The sequence below is a fragment of the Crotalus tigris genome, unplaced genomic scaffold (genome assembly GCF_016545835.1).
Source record: "Crotalus tigris isolate CLP2741 ecotype Arizona unplaced genomic scaffold, ASM1654583v1 scf7180000018333.105701, whole genome shotgun sequence".
In the NCBI taxonomy this organism is placed as follows: Eukaryota; Metazoa; Chordata; class Lepidosauria; order Squamata; family Viperidae; genus Crotalus; species Crotalus tigris.
Window position 1 is genome coordinate 60,487 of NW_024096948.1, and position 16,099 is coordinate 76,585.

Here is a 16,099-nt window from a genome sequence, read left to right on the forward strand (position 1 = left end):
CAAATCCAGTATGAACATCTGGCTGACTGTGCGATGATCAATAATAATAAAGTTGGAAGGGACCTTGGAGGTCATCGAGTCCAACCCCCTGCTCAGGCAGGAAACCCTATACCATTTCAGACAGATGGCTGTTCAGTTTCTTCTTAAAAACTTCCAGTGTTGGAGCATTTACTGCTTCTGGAGGCAAGTTGTTCCACTGATTAATTGTTCTCACTATCAGGAAGTTTCTCCTTAGTTCTAGGTTGCTTCTCTCCTTGATTAGCTTCCATCCTTTCCTTCTTGTCCTGCCTTCAGGTGCTTTGGAAAATAACTTGATTCCCTCTTCTTTATGGCAGCCCCTGAGATATTGGAATACTGCTATTATGTCCCCCCTTGTCCTTCTCTTCGTTAAACTAGACATACCCAATTCCAGCAACCGTTCCTTATATGTTTTAGCCTCCAGTCCCTTAATCATCTTTGTTGCTCTTCTCTGTACTCTTTCTAGAGTCTCAACATCTTTTTTACATCATGGTGACCAAAACTGGATGCAGTATTCCAAGTGTGGCCTTACCAAGGCATTGAAGAGTGGTATTAATACTTCACGTGATCTTGATTCGATCCCTCTGTTAATGCAGCCTAGCACTGTGTTGGCCTTTTTGGCAGCTGCAGCACACTGCTGGCTCATATTTAAGTGATTGTCTACTAGGACTCCGAGGTCCCTCTCACAGTTACTACTATTGAGCATGGTGCCACCTATGCTGTACTTGTGCATTTGGTTTTTCTTGCCTAAATGTAGAACCTTGCTTTTTTCACCATTGAATTTCATTTTGTTATTTAGTGCCCAGTGTTCAAGTCTGTCCAGATCTTTCTGTATCTTTGTTTTAGTCAAGACAATAGAAATGGCAACTGAGGAGATGTTATTTCTGTTTTTTGGAGAAGGCAAGTGGCTTTCCATGGTGGTCAAATGAATAGGAATGAGGTCAAGAAAGAAGGCAGGAGAGATGAATGTATATTGTAAGCCTCTCAGTGTCACCTCACACCATGAGATGAGATGAATGTATATTGTAAGCCTCTCAGTGTCACCTCACACCATGAGATGAGCAGCATATAAATTTGATAAATAAGTTATGACCTGCTTTTCTCAAGGTGAGGAATTGGAAAGAAAGAAAAAAATCCTGGAAAAAGACATTGGAGCAGGTAAAACCAGTCACCAGAATGTTGTATAGAACAACAATTACCTTTCTAATCTGTGGGTTGATGGCTTGGAAAGAACATAGGTGTAACTTCCAGAAAATATTTTAGATGTTATACCAGTAATGAGGTACTCTCCTGGCTTATAGTAATTAAACTCCTTCTCTTCTTCTATTGTCACCTTCAGCGGGCATTTTGTTTGCATTGTGGCACAGGAAAAGTGGGACAGAAGCAGAAACAGAAAGAGCTTTGTCGTATATTGATGGAGATCCTTCCTCTAGTTCTCCCTCTGGGAAAGAGCTCAGAGCTCCCAAACACAACTGCAGTGAAGATAGTCCAGTTTGGCTCCAGAGCTGGAAGACAAACCTGCAATAGCAGACTAGCATAGCCCTTGCATGATTCTACCTCTTCTCTCAGTAGTGCTGAAGATAGTTTACAGATCAGATATTCATTTATGGTATATCCCTTTGTGTTGTGCTGTCATGTTGCTTTAAACTAATTGTGATGGTGAAAATAGCATCAACTTTGTTCAAAACAGAATAAATAACCACGACTGTAGTAATTAGAAGGGGAATTGGGAAGGAATGTTGCCACAGAGGCATGCAAATGGAGAATAGAGTTTTTCATAACTCAGGGACATTGTCCTAATTTAAGAGTCAGGAAGGGAACAAAACTGGTTTTTACTCTAAACACTTTTTCTTGAGCTCCTAAAGACTGTAATGTGGTAAAACAGTTCAACACGTTTTCACTATCCAGTGGGGACAATAGAATTTCTTCTTACTGAGAGCTGTATGCAACAAAATCTCATTTTAATGTATGCTAACTAGTGTACATTTAAAATGATAATAACTATTCTATTCTATTCTATTCTATTCTATTCTATTCTATTCTATTCTATTCTATTCTATTCTATTCTATTCTATTCTATTCTTGGTGTGGTCAAGGCCATCTTCCTCAGTAAAGGTCAGATACTCCAGAATGGCTACCTCCAGATAATGATATTGTCCAGATTCTGGTTGAAAAGCCCAATGAAGTAAATACACAGAGACATGGCGATCTCTAATGTAAACTTTTATTAGGCATAGCATACCAGTACGGTAAAAAGAAAGCCAGCTCTGGCAATATGGAGTGAAAAAGATAATTAACATAAAACTTTCCCTCCCTTCTCTGACACCTCAGGTCATGTTGTCCAATGAGTCTTCAAGTATGTGTTTTGAGAAGAAAGTCTCTCTTCACCAAAACATTTCTTTGGTGACCTCGGCTCTCACACTGATAGGAAACACCTGTGGATCCCAAACCTTCCCCTCCCCTCTCACAACTGTAGGCAAGCTAGAAGCAGCATGACAGTCCTAATGACAAGAATCTTCATAGCTTGATAGATATATCCTAACATGAATATGTTTTTCGTATGAACTTTTTTCTGATTACTTCATCAGGAACTCTAACCAGTGTATGCTGCTCATTGTAGCTTCTGAATACTGAATTCTGAATTCTGAATACTTTTTTCTGACTGTCTGGGTTGGAAAGCTGCCTCTGGATGCCTTCCCATTCTAGAAAGTGCCATGGTTCTGACTCACTTAGTACAGACAACACCAGCTTAGATTCCTGTGAGTAATGTTTTGAATGAATGTAAGATTCTTAAGGAACTGGGGGAGGGAGGGGAGAGTTTCTGCCAGGTTTCTGCTGCTTTTCCAAGGCACAGGCAGCAAGCCCAAATTTGCTCCTATACATCACCATCAGCTGAAGGGAAAACTGTTCAGTTCACAATCATAACCAAACTCCAGCAGAAACATTATTTATCCCTACCAAGTCTTTCACCTCACCAAAATATTAGTTGAAGTAAAGTTGCGCTGGTGACAATTCATTTGTACTGGTTTCAGAAAATTTATGTCATTCATTATTCTCTTTGACAACAGATTGTGAAAACATCAAGTAATTGTGTAAAATAATCACTTTTTGCTCTTTTGGTGTTTTTATTTAGTGAAGGGGATGCCTCCTTGTCACGACTGCCCCACTGCTGCACCAGACTTGCCTTGCAAGTTGCCAACCTGCCATACACAATAGGGGTAGGGAATTGGGGGGCAGGGATGAGGGGAAGTGAATAAATAGGAGATGTTGGTGTGGAAAATATTTCTGAACACCTCCAGTCATTGCTCTGATGGGATGTGAGCATGAGACCTCATACATTCAACAAATCTCACTAAATTGATTTTTAGACAGACTGTTGCCTTACACAGGCCATAAAGGGTTCTTATATTTGGAAGTGGAAAGAAACATGGGATCAATCTCAAAGCACCCATCCTACAGGACACACCACCTATTGTTCCTGGGGGCAGCAGGAAGAGTTTGAATCTCATTGATGACACCAGTTTATGTAGAAAGAAACACAAGACCCCCCCCCCAAAACCCCAATAATCAAGGCTTGCTGCATTTATTCTTTATTCAGTCGACACTGGGGGAATTTCCCTACAGAAAACAGTGGCAGGAAATCCTACAGTCAAAAGGATGCACTCAATATTGATACATTTCAGGAAAGGAGGACAAAATGATAATACTACATATGCATATTTAATCCACGATGTAAGCATGAATATTCATAATTAGCAAGCCTCAGATTGTTTTCCCACCAATCTAATGTTACTATCTTCAAGAAAGAGTGATTGTCTAAATAAAAAGAAACGTATCAGTTGCATTGCTGTAGCAGTTATAGTAAAATGTACTGAGAAACAAGGATCTCATAGTTGCCACATGCAATCCTTCTGTATTTCCAGCTTCTTAATACTCTCTCATTACTCCAAGAACTAACTTTCCTCACAATCCTATCTGCCAGTTGCCCTTTAGTGATTTGAAGCAAAAAAAAAGTTGGCCTAGTCTCCATGGAGAAGAGCTTGAACCATTTTCTAGGTTTGGCCTCTTGAAACATGTTGAGAGTTGACATTCCCCTGTCTCTATAATTCTACATTTCTTCTGGTTGTAAGCTGCTCCTTTTTATTTAGGTCTGGCCTCAGAATGATTATGTAACACTTGGGGATGAAGATGCAGCCCAGAAGACCAGCACTGGAGGCCAAGATGGAGAAGACCTGAACAGCCACCATGTATTTCCCTTTTGTGCTCAGGTATGTAGGCACAAAGGTCACCCAGACACTGCAGAAGACCATCATGCTGAAGGTGATCAGCTTGGCTTCATTGAAGGCCCCAGGAAGATTCCTGCCTAGGAAGGCCACCGTGAAGCAAATGGCAGCTAAGAAGCCCATGTAGCTGAGGGTGATGTAGAACATGACAACAGAGCCTTCATTGCATTGCAGGATGATCACTCCAGGCTGAGAGTGGAAGTCAGAGTCAGGAAATGGGAGAGACACTCCCAGCCAGATGGAGCAGATGATAATTTGGACAGCAGAACAAGAAAGGATGATGGAATTGGCCAAGCTCTTCCCCAACCATCTTTTAATTTGGTTTCCTGGTTTTGTGGCCAAGAAAGCCAGCACCACTGTGATTGTTTTGGCCAAGAGAGAAGAAATGGCAACGGAGAAGATGATGCTGAAAATTATCTGTCGGAGAAGGCAGGTGGCTTTTCTTGGTTGACCAATGAAGAGAAAAGAAGACAAGAAGCAAAGCAGGAGGGCGATCAGAAGGATATAAGAGAGGTCCCGGTTGTTGGCCTTGACAATGGGAGTTTCTCGGTATTTAATGAATATGATTAACACAAACATTGTGGTTAAGAACAAGAGCAGAGCAAAAGAGATCAGGATGATGCCCAGATTTTCTTCGTAAGACAGGAAGGATATAACTTTGGGGATACATTGTATACGATCCTTATTTGGATATTTATCATCTGGACATTTGGTGCATTTTTCTGTATCTACAAAACCGCAAAAGAAACATTTCTTTAATATTCTATCACTTTTCAAAAAATAACTTCTTTGGAAAACAATTGATACCAGGAAGATTTTCTAAGATGCATCTCTGAAGTTCTCCAGAGAAACAAGATAAGAATATATGTGTGTTTTTAAAAAAATATGAAAATAGCAAAAACTAGTTCTGCAAATAATCTGGAATGGCTACTCACATCCGTGATAACATTCATGTAAGGAGGTGCACCCATAACTGTACTTATCATTTCATTTTGGACCAGCAATTCCTTCTAGTGATGCTCAAGGGAAGACCTATGTAGAATAAATTGCAAAGATCCTTCTAAAGGATGGATCTAAGAATCGTAGGCACTCCATCGCTGGAGATTTTTAAGAAGAGACTAAACATTCACCTGTCTGAGATGGTGTAGGTTCTCCTGCTTGAGCAGGGAGCTGGACTAGAAGACTCCAAGGTCCCTTCCAGTTCTATCCTATCCTATCCTATCCTATCCTATCCTATCCTATTGTGTCACCCACCTTCCTGAGTGGAGATGGTCCCCTCTGGACAAGGAACACAGTCATAGCAGCAAACTGGCTCTCCTTCTCGCTTCTGCTTAACAAATCCAGGATGACAACTTTCTACACATCTGGACTGAGGCAAAGGCTAAGGAGAAAAATAAGGAATGCCAAAGAAAAGGTGTTTGGACTAAGCATCCATGGAAAGTGGAGGTAGATATGAAATTTAGCTGAGTCATCCCTCTAGGCTTCACTTGAAGAAATACAAATTCTCTAATTAGCTCCAAATGGTTGCAGGAGATACAACCACTGAAAGATTCTTCATTTTATTCTTCCCTTTTACTTCTGGCATATCTCATGGCAATAAAGGACTTTTCTACTTAATAAAGTGTAGAAGTAAGGAACTGAGAAAAGAGTTTAGAATTAAATAACAAGTAGTGGGTTCCTCTTCATGGCTGCATTAACGTGCATTCTTCCATTCTTCACATATTCATGATTATAAGTATATAAAACACTGCAAAGCCAATCCCCTTTGATAGTAGTTCAAAACTATCCTTCAATTAAGGTATAAAGGCAAAAATCCTTACCAATTAGAGCTGTCAACCTTAAAGGAGATGTTCTTTCTTTCTTTATACATTTATTTCTTTATTTGATATGGCTTCCATGCTGGAGAACTAAGACTAAATTTGACTGCCTAGTTTCTAGAACTGGAGTGAGATGAGATGGAGGTCAGGTCACGAGAACATGTCCCTCAAACAAGGCAAGTCAGGCATATTTTGTCCCAAAGGTGCTTTCCCAAAAGGTAAATTGACTTTTTAATTTTTTCCCCCCAGAAAATGTTTTGCTTCTCATCCAAGAAGCTTTTTCAATCCTGACTGAATGGTGGGGAATGGAAATATTTCTATTCTTTGCAGTCATCTGGTCATTAACTCTCTGAAAGTGTTTGAGGCCACTTGGGGCAGTGGTGGGATTCAACCAGTTTGCACCAGTTCAGCAGAACCGGTCGCTAATTTTTTGTTGCCCAGGCCCAGAATGGACTTCCGGAAGCGGCATCCACACAGAGAACTGGTTGTTCACATATTTGAATCCCACTACTGCTTGGGGGGGGTGGGTTATCTGTACCCTCAGAGTCATCTGAATCAAAGTACAAATGGATGTGGAACCTTCTTGGGACTGCTGAAAGGAATGTGTGGTGAATAGATAGGTGATGTTCTATCCTTCCCCCTCTGTTGAGAGAGGGCTGTTCAATTTTAACATAGATGGTCTCTTTGACCCCTCTTTCAAACCAGTGGTCCTCTCTGTCCAGAATGCGAATTTTGCTGTCTTCCAAAGAGTAAACTTAGTCTTTCAGATCTTCATCTTATTTCCCACATGGACCAATAGGACCTCCAACCAGTCATGATTATATACATCTCATTCAGTCTAAACCTAATGCAGACACTGGTTAAAAGACTTTGAGGCTATTAGCAACACAAATGTCAGCACGTGAGGGTTTCTCACCAGTCTGAAGGATATTCTAACTCATAGAAGAGATAGAAAAAGAGCCATGGTTTGTAATCTAAAGAATTAGGCCAAACAAAGCATCTGATGTTGAACATGGCTGAATCAGTTGAAAAGAATATTCCATATCATAGCATCTGAGGGACACCTTTGTGAATACTAGTGAAGCCCTTCCCCACCTCAAACATGCTAAGAAAACTGTATATTTTCTCCTTATACATTCAACTCCCATTGAAGATCATCCACCAATGTGTCTAGAATTAACCCACTTGAAATGGGTCCTAATTTTTAGAAAAAAGAGAGAACACCACAATATTTTACCTACCCTGTTGAACAACTTTAACAATGAAAGAGCCCTTGAGTTTATAATAACTCTCTGTCTTTCAATACTTCCCAGTTTCCTTTTCATCAATCTCCTATTGGGCAAAACCACCAAGCACTGGATGTCCATATCTGCGGTTACTTCTCCATTTTGATCCAGGTGGAGCTTCCAATGGGAAAGATTGTAGAATTCATTCTTCTCCAGAAAGGGATGGAACTGGAATGGAAACATCCAGGAATTTTTAAAGTAGACACCAATGTTTCTGACACCACCAGATATTTTTATGTATGAATCTTAGTTACCACTAAGTTCACAAGTGAACGAAAATGGTTCAAAAAATTTGTCAATCATATATTGACAAAATAGATATTGAATTGAAAAGGTTTGAAAAGGTTTTCCTCCCCAGAAACCAAATATTCCCTCCCATCTTACCATTCCAAAGAATCCCCATAAGAATTAAGCAGGAAGCTTTCCATCTTTTCTCCACTAAAACAGTCACAGGTCTAAACTTAGGGAAATTATGTTTTATTCAGAAGATGCAATGTTGCTCATTCAGAAAAACCATTTGCAAAATACTAAATAGTGAAGTGCTCTCTGAAAGGGCTAAGCTGGCCAAATAAGAGACAGAAACTGATCATCCAGGGTAAGACTAAATTAGAAAATCAAAGGCACCCATATGCACACTTCCCTTTGTTCTCAAGGATCAGCTACAACACTTTACACATTAAAAGGAAAACTTATAATAAAGATGAGAAATACTTCCCCAGAGCTCCAAAAACATGGAAAGAGCCCATCTTCACACCTATACCCAAACACTTTGGAACAAAGGATACAAAGCATATAAAAACTCAATAAGTCTCCACCCTTTTTTTTCCTAGTTGCCCATAGTCGCTGTTGTTGTTACTGAGAAAATAAATGGAACCTTTTTTCCAAACAGCAGCATGTTGCTCTTCTCCCATCTGGTGAAAGAAACAGACCCTAAATGGAATCCTCGCTCCATCATGGGCTGATATGATGCAATTGCTACATATCTTCCTCACAAAGGTTGAGATCCTGAAGCTGTTTGAAAAGACCGAGGAAATTGCCAGATGGACAGTCATAATAATCGCTGGGAATATTGTCCCAGTGAGAGTCGCCTGGCCACTGATTCGTCCTGACTGGGATTATAAAATTGCAACCCACTGGGATGAACATAAGGGAATTTGCTGGAGACTTTTCAAGAAATTGGGCACAAGCCATTAAACTGGTCTGAGTTCCAGTAAATAATGCAAAAAGGGAAGGAGAAACAGGGGTTGCCTCTGCTCATTGAGATATGAACAACCCCAAAGATGAACGAATCCTGGCCTTTGCCTTTGTAGACCAGTCTGGCAGTGACAATAAGGGGCCGTTTCCACCAGATTGTATCTAACTGGTCTACTTTGGAGATCCCGGAGTTGCACAAAATTGCCAGCTTTATGTTTAATCAAAGGGAAAAATTGAAGAAGGAAGATAGAGAAAGGAGGAAGAGAAAGAAAAAGAGAGGGAAATAAAGAGAAGGACAGGAAGGAGGGAGGACTTAAAAATGTTTTGCTATCCTACAGAACGATTGAAGGCACCCTGGCTACCAGACTGACAGCTATGGTGCTTCCAAAGCAAAGAAGGGGGAGCGTTTTAATAAGAACTGTTCAGATTGTTTTAAGTGTGGAAGAGAGAGACACATCAGAAGGGAATGTAAGGAAGCTTCCTTTAAGCCTCAAAACCACTATGGCCCACCAGAAGCCATAGATTCCCCCCTCTTTTTTAAAGATGGGAACTACATTGGCCCCTTTCCCAATCATCTGGTAGTTCCCCACTGCTCCAGGAACTTTCAAAGATATGGTCCAGTGGTTCTGAGATTACATCTACAGGCTTCTTCAGTGCCTTGGGTGTCATGGTTCTGATAGATGAAACCATTTAAAAGAACTTCAAGGCAAATATTTATTCCTCAAAGAACATTTTATTCAGGAAACAAAGTATCAGCACTTACATAGTTGAAACCAAGACTAAAGTTCCCTTCCCCCTGCTACAAAGTAACAAGCAGCTGCCAAAAAGGCCAACACAGTGTTAGGCTGCATTAACAGAGGGATAGAATCAAGATCACGTGTTGCCATTATGGAAACATGGCAGCCTAGCACTGTGTTGGCCTTTTTGGCAGCTGCAGCACACTGCTGGCTCATATTTAAGTGATTGTCTACTAGGACTCCGAGGTCCCTCTCACAGTTACTACTATTGAGCATGGTGCCACCTATGCTGTACTTGTGCATTTGGTTTTTCTTGACTAAATGTAGAACCTTGCTTTTTTCACCATTGAATTTCATTTTGTTAGTTAGTGCCCAGTGTTCAAGTCTGTCCAGATCCTTCTGTATCTGAAGCCTGTCTTCTGGAGTGTTGGCTATTCCTGCCAGCTTGGTGTCGTCTGCAAATTTGATGAGTTCCCCATCTATCCCTTCATCCAAGTCATTGATGAAGATATTGAAGAGCACTGGGCCCAGAACAGAGCCCTGGGGCACGCCACTACACACTTCCCTCCATATAGATGCAGTTCCATTGAGGACCACTCGCTGAGTACGGCCGGTCAGCCAGCTACGGATCCATCTGGTGGTGGTTCTGTCTACCCCACATTTTTCTATCTTGTAAAGTAGTAGGTTGTGATCTACTTTATCAAATGCCTTACTGAAGTCCAAGTAAATTATGTCCACAGCATTCCTCTGATCCACTAATTTTGTCACTTGGTCAAAGAATGCAATAAGATTTGTCTGGCATGATCTATTTTTGACAAAACCATGTTGGCTTTTAGTAATGACTTTGTTTGCCTCTAGGTGTTCATTGATTCGTTGTTTGATTATCTTTTCCAGGATCTTCCCAGGTATTGAGGTCAGGCTGATAGGTCTGTAATTTCCTGGATCCATTTTTTTTCCTTTTTTGAGGATGGGAACTACATCAGCTCTTTTCCAGTCCTCTGGTAGTTCCCCTGTGTTCCAGGATCTTTGAAAAATATAGGGTTTGGGAAGGATTCCATGGATGAGAATCCTCCAGGGGAAAACAATTCAAGATGCTTGGGAAATTTTGAAAAGTGAGTTAATAAAAGCCCAGTCTAGCACAATACCAACAAAGAGGAAAAATAACAGCTCTCAAAAGAAACCAGCATGGCTGCAGAAAGAACTGTCTGATAAATTGAAAGATAAAAAGGACAAGTATAGAAAGTGGAAAGAGAGACACATAACTAAGCCAGAATATCAGCAAATAGCCCGAGCCTGCAAAGATGAAGTGAGGAAAGATAAGGCTCAAAATGAACTAAGGCTTGCGACCAAAGTCAAAAATAACAAAAAAGCTTCTTTCAACATGTAAACAAGAAGTAGGTGAAAGTGGCAAGAAGGTGACAAGCAACAGGGAGAAAGCAGAACTATTTAACTTGTTTTTTGCACCTGTCTTTACACAAAGGGAAAAAGCAGACCAACTTATCAAAAATAGTGCCATAAATAACAGAATAGAAATACAAGTTAAGATAGACAAGAAAATGGTAAGTGAGCACCTATCCAGCCTAGACGAGTTCAAATCACCTGGACCAGATGGATTACATCCCAAGGTTCTCAAGGAACTGGCAGATGTGATCTCAGAACCACTGAACTATATTTTTCAAAGATCCTGAAGCACTGGGGAACTACCAGAGGACTGGAAAAGAGCTGATGTAGTTCCCATCTTCAAAAACGGCGAAAAAAAGGGATCCAGGAAATTACAGACCTATCAGCCTGACCTCAATACCTGGGAAGATTCTGGAAAAGATAATCAAACAATGAATCAGCGAACACCTGAGCCGAGGTGGCGCAGCAGTTAGAATGCAGTACTGCAGGCCACTTTAGCTGACTGTGTTCAGCAGGTCAGCGGTTCAAATCTCACCGGCTCAAGGTTGACTCAGCCTTCCATCCTCCCGGGGTAGGAAAATGAGGACCCAGATTGTTGGGGGCAATGTAAATATATGTATACATTGCTTACTGGTGTACACCGCTTAGAGAGTGCTTGCACTTAAAGCGGTATATAAGTCTCATAAATAAATAAATAAATAAACACCTACAGGCAAACAAAGTCATTACTAAAAGCCAACACGGGTTTGTCAAAAACCGATCATGCCAGACAAATATTATTTCATTCTTTGACCAAGTGACAAAATTAGTGGACCAGAGGAATGCTGTGGATATAATTTACTTGGACTTCAGTAAGCATTTGACAAAGTAGATCACAACCTACTACTTGATAAGATAGAAAAATGCGGGTTAGACAGCATCACCATCAGATGGATCTGTAGCTGGCTGATTGGCCGTACTCAGGGTGTGGTCCTCAATGGAACCACATCTACATGGAGGGAGGTATGTAGTGGGGTGCCCCAGGGCTCTGTTCTGGGCCCAGTGCTCTTCAACATCTTCATCAATGATTTGGACGAGGGGATAGATGGGGAACTCATCAAATTTGCAGACAACACCAAGCTGGCAGCAATAGCCAACACTCCAGAAGACAGGCTTAGGATACAGGAAGATCTGGACAGACTTGAACACTGGGTGCTATCTAACAAAATGAAAGTTAATGGTGAAAAAAGTAAGGTTCTACATTTAGGCAAGAAAAACCAAATGTATAAGTGCAGTATAGGGTGTACCTTGCTCAATAGTAGTAACTGTGAGAGGGATCTCGGAGTCCTAGTGGACAATCATTTAAATATGAGCCAGCAATGTGCTGCAGCTGCCAAAAAAGCCAACACAGTGCTAGGCTGCATTAACAGAGGGATAGAATGAAGATCACACGAAGTATTAATACCACTCTACAATCCTTGGTAAGGCCACACTTGGAATACTGCATCCAGTATTATTTTTTACGATGTAAAAAAGATGCTGAGATTCTAGAAAGAGTATAGAGAAGAGCAACAAAGATGATTAGAGGACTGGAGGCTAAAACATATAAGGAACGGCTGCTGGAATTGGGTATGTGTAGTTTAATGAAGAGAAGGACGAGGGGGGGACATGATAGCAGTATTCCAATATCTCAGGGGCTGCCACAAAGAAGAGGGAGTCAAGCTATTCTCCAAAGCACCTAAAGGCAGGACAAGAAGCAACAGATGGAAACTAATCAAGAAGAGAAGCAACCTAGGAGAAACCTCCTGACAGTTAGAACAATTAACTAATGGAATAACCTGCCCCCAGAAGCGGTGAATGCTCGAACCCTGGAAGTTTTTAAGAAGAAACTGGACAGCCATTTGTCCGAAATGGTATAGGGTTTCCTGCCTGAGCAGGGGGTTGGACTAGATGACCTCCAAGGTCCCGTCCAACTTGATGATGATGATGATGATGATGATGATGATGATGATGATGATGATGAAGATGATGATGATGATAAATCACATTCACCAATTATTTCAAAACACTGGCTCTCCTCCCAACTTTCAATCCTCAAAACTTTATCTAACATTGACCTTGATTCTTTCACCGTTGCAACTGTTATGGCTAATTGAATTAGCATTGAATGCACAAGCATTCCCCCTTCCCCCCTTCTCCATCTGTGAATACGAAACAACAGAAAAAAGCAGAATGAAGCAAAAGGTAAAATGGCTACAGTTTCTCAGTTGTTACAGCACTGACATTGGGTTGTAAATCATCTGGTCTTGGCAATTTGAACTCCTCTATAGTGCCTTACGATTTTCTTGATTATTTTGACTTTGCATTCCTAATCTGCATTTTACTTTTTGGGGAGGATTTTTTTTTATTTATTTATTTTAAGAGAGATGCAAAAAATGAGTCGAGGAATTCTGCTTTCTCTTTGCTCCTCATCACTGTGTTGCCATTTTCTCCCATTAATGGATCCCTTGTTTCCTTGATTTTTTTTCTTCTTTTTACATGGGGACAGAAGAGGGGATTTTTCTTCTTGTTGTTGTTTTTAACTTTGGTTGTAAGCCTTTGTTGATTTTGAGCTTTAGCTTTCCTGACTTCATCTTTGCAGGTTTGGGCTACCTGCTGATATTCTGTCTTAGTTATGTGCCCTCTTTACACTTTTTATACTTGTCCTTTTTATCTTTCAATTTATCAGAGAATTCTTTGCACAGCCATGCTGGTTTCTTTTCAGATCTTTTATTTTTCTTCTTCATTGGTATTGTGCTATACTGGCCTTTTATAATGCTATTTTTTTGAAGTTTTCCAAGCTTCATGGATTGTTTTCCCCTTCAGGATTTCCATCCATGGAATCCTTCTCAAGCACTCTCTAAATTTGTTGAAATCATGTCTCTTAAAGTCCAAGAATCTAATTTGTTTTTTTTATTCCTTGTGCTTGCATTATGTTTAATTCCAATATTGCATGGTGATTCCCCCCTCTCAGGATTCCTGTAACGTCAACCAGTGTCTTAAACTTCAAAAGAGCTGATTTTAAAAACAGTCATGAATCACATTCTCCAATTATATCTCAATTTGCTGATGCCTAGTATGTCAGTCTGTAGTGGTTTCATTCCATCTTTTATGGTGTGGGGCTTCCCCATCTTCATACTGCTTTTGTTCCCTTCCTGACTCTTAAATTAGGACAATGTCCCTGAGTTATGAAAAACTCTATTCTCCATTTGCATGCCTCTGTGGCAACATTCCTTTCCAATTCCCCTTCTAATTACTACAATCATGGTTATTTATTCTGTTTTCAATAAAGTTGATGCTATTTTTACCACCACAATTAGTTTAAAGCAACATGACAGCACAACACAAAGGGATATACCATAGATGAATATCTGATCTGTAAACTATCTTCAGCACTACTGAGAGAAGAGGTAGAATCATGCAAGGGCTATGCTAGTCTGCTATTGCAGGTTTGTCTTCCAGATCTGGAGCCAACCTGGACTATCTTCACTGCAGTTGTGTTTGGGAGCTCTGAGCTCTTTCCCAGAGGGAGAACTAGAGGAAGGATCTCCATCAATATACGACAAAGCTCTTTCTGTTTCTGATTCTGTCCCAATTTTCTTGTGCCACAGTTTAATTACTATAAGCCGGGAGAGTACCTCATTACTGGTATAACATCTAAAATACATCAAGAAAGTGAAGCTGTAAGTCATCTTCCTTGTTCCAGTGTGATTTATTGGCCAACCAATAAAAGAGCCGAGGTGGCGCAGCAGTTAGAGTGCAGTACTGCAGGGCACTTTAGCTGACTGTGTTCAGCAGATCAGCGGTTCAAATCTCACCGGCTCAAGGTTGACTCAGCCTTCCATCCTTCCGGGGTAGGTAAAATGAGGACCCAGATTGTTGGGGGCAATGTAAAATATATATATATACATTGCTTACTGGTGTACACCGCTTAGAGAGTGCTTGCACTTAAAGCGGTATATAAGTCTCATGAATAAATAAATAAACCACACCAGAAAAAAAGAGCCATCAGATATTCTCAGAGAATCCTTCAAATTCATAAATTAAAATTCTACAGTGCTAATCACAAACCATACATATAGGAATATTTTTGAAAATGCAAACATCCTTTTACATTTATAGTCTTTAATATCAAAATATATCTGATGCTGACTCCTTAATAAGTTATTACCCAAGGAACTAGATTGGGAAAATCTGTTGACCTTTTGTAGCACAAGGAGGATGAGATGGCTCCCCTCCTTATCATGTGGGTTCTTTCTCCAAAGGAATTTAGTTTGCTGGATCCTTGTTGGGACCCCATACCTGCCATGGCTGCAGCCTTGGAGCCTCCAATGTGTCTTGGACCTTCTTCCTTCTCCTCCAGAATCTGGATAAATATGCAGCCTTCAAAGTATGGGCCAGAGTCATAAATATAATGTGATCAGAGTCATTGTTTTCAATCTGGATGCTGCCCCTTTTCTCTTGAGTCTCCATTATTGCTTTTTGACTGCATCTTTTCCTGGCTTTGACAGAAAATATATGTTTTGAAAAAGAACAGCGAAATGATTGCTGTACAAACTGTGGATCTAGAGAGAAATAGGGTTCAAAAGCACCATATTTTGGACTATATTTTTGCAGAAAATCAAAGCTCCAGATACTATGGAGGTATTCAAGATAGTCATGATGATACATCAAATATTTTCCCAAAGTTGTGGTGATCCAGACTTTCCCTTCAATGGGTTTTGATAAATCTTTAAGTGTTAAATGAAAAGTACGAAATGTGCTTGAAACGATAACATATTCTGTGAAGTGAACAAAGACATTGACTTGTTTCCACTTAGAGCTGGAACCCCCCAGGGGTGCTTGATAAAGAGTCATGGGAATTTGTTGTGATATAACAACACAAATTCCATTCCTGACAAGCAAAGGAGGAAAACTCCTTAGGAAATTATCTCCCTTTTCTGTTTCTGGAGCAAGGAGACCAATCAAGGTCCATCTGAAATGGAGGAGCAGTTGGACAATTGCTGGGTACTGAAACCCCTCTTTGGGGAGCATCCGGTGGAAAAAAGGGAATTCTTTTTTATCACTCAGAATCTCTGAAGCAATTTTATCCCTGATCTGAAAAAGCAATGAAAAATGCTGAAGTTTGTTTTGACGAACATATTTGAATAGTTTGTTGATTAGTTATTGCGTAAAATATTAAACAGAATATTAACAAAACTGTATATAAAAAATGGAATACAAGAAATAAACTAAGTGTATTAGAATAATAATAAAAATGCAAATCATATTTCTCTATTACCCCTACAATTTACCACAAATAAAATCAAATATGGAGATGTTAACTTAAGTATATTGTTCCAATA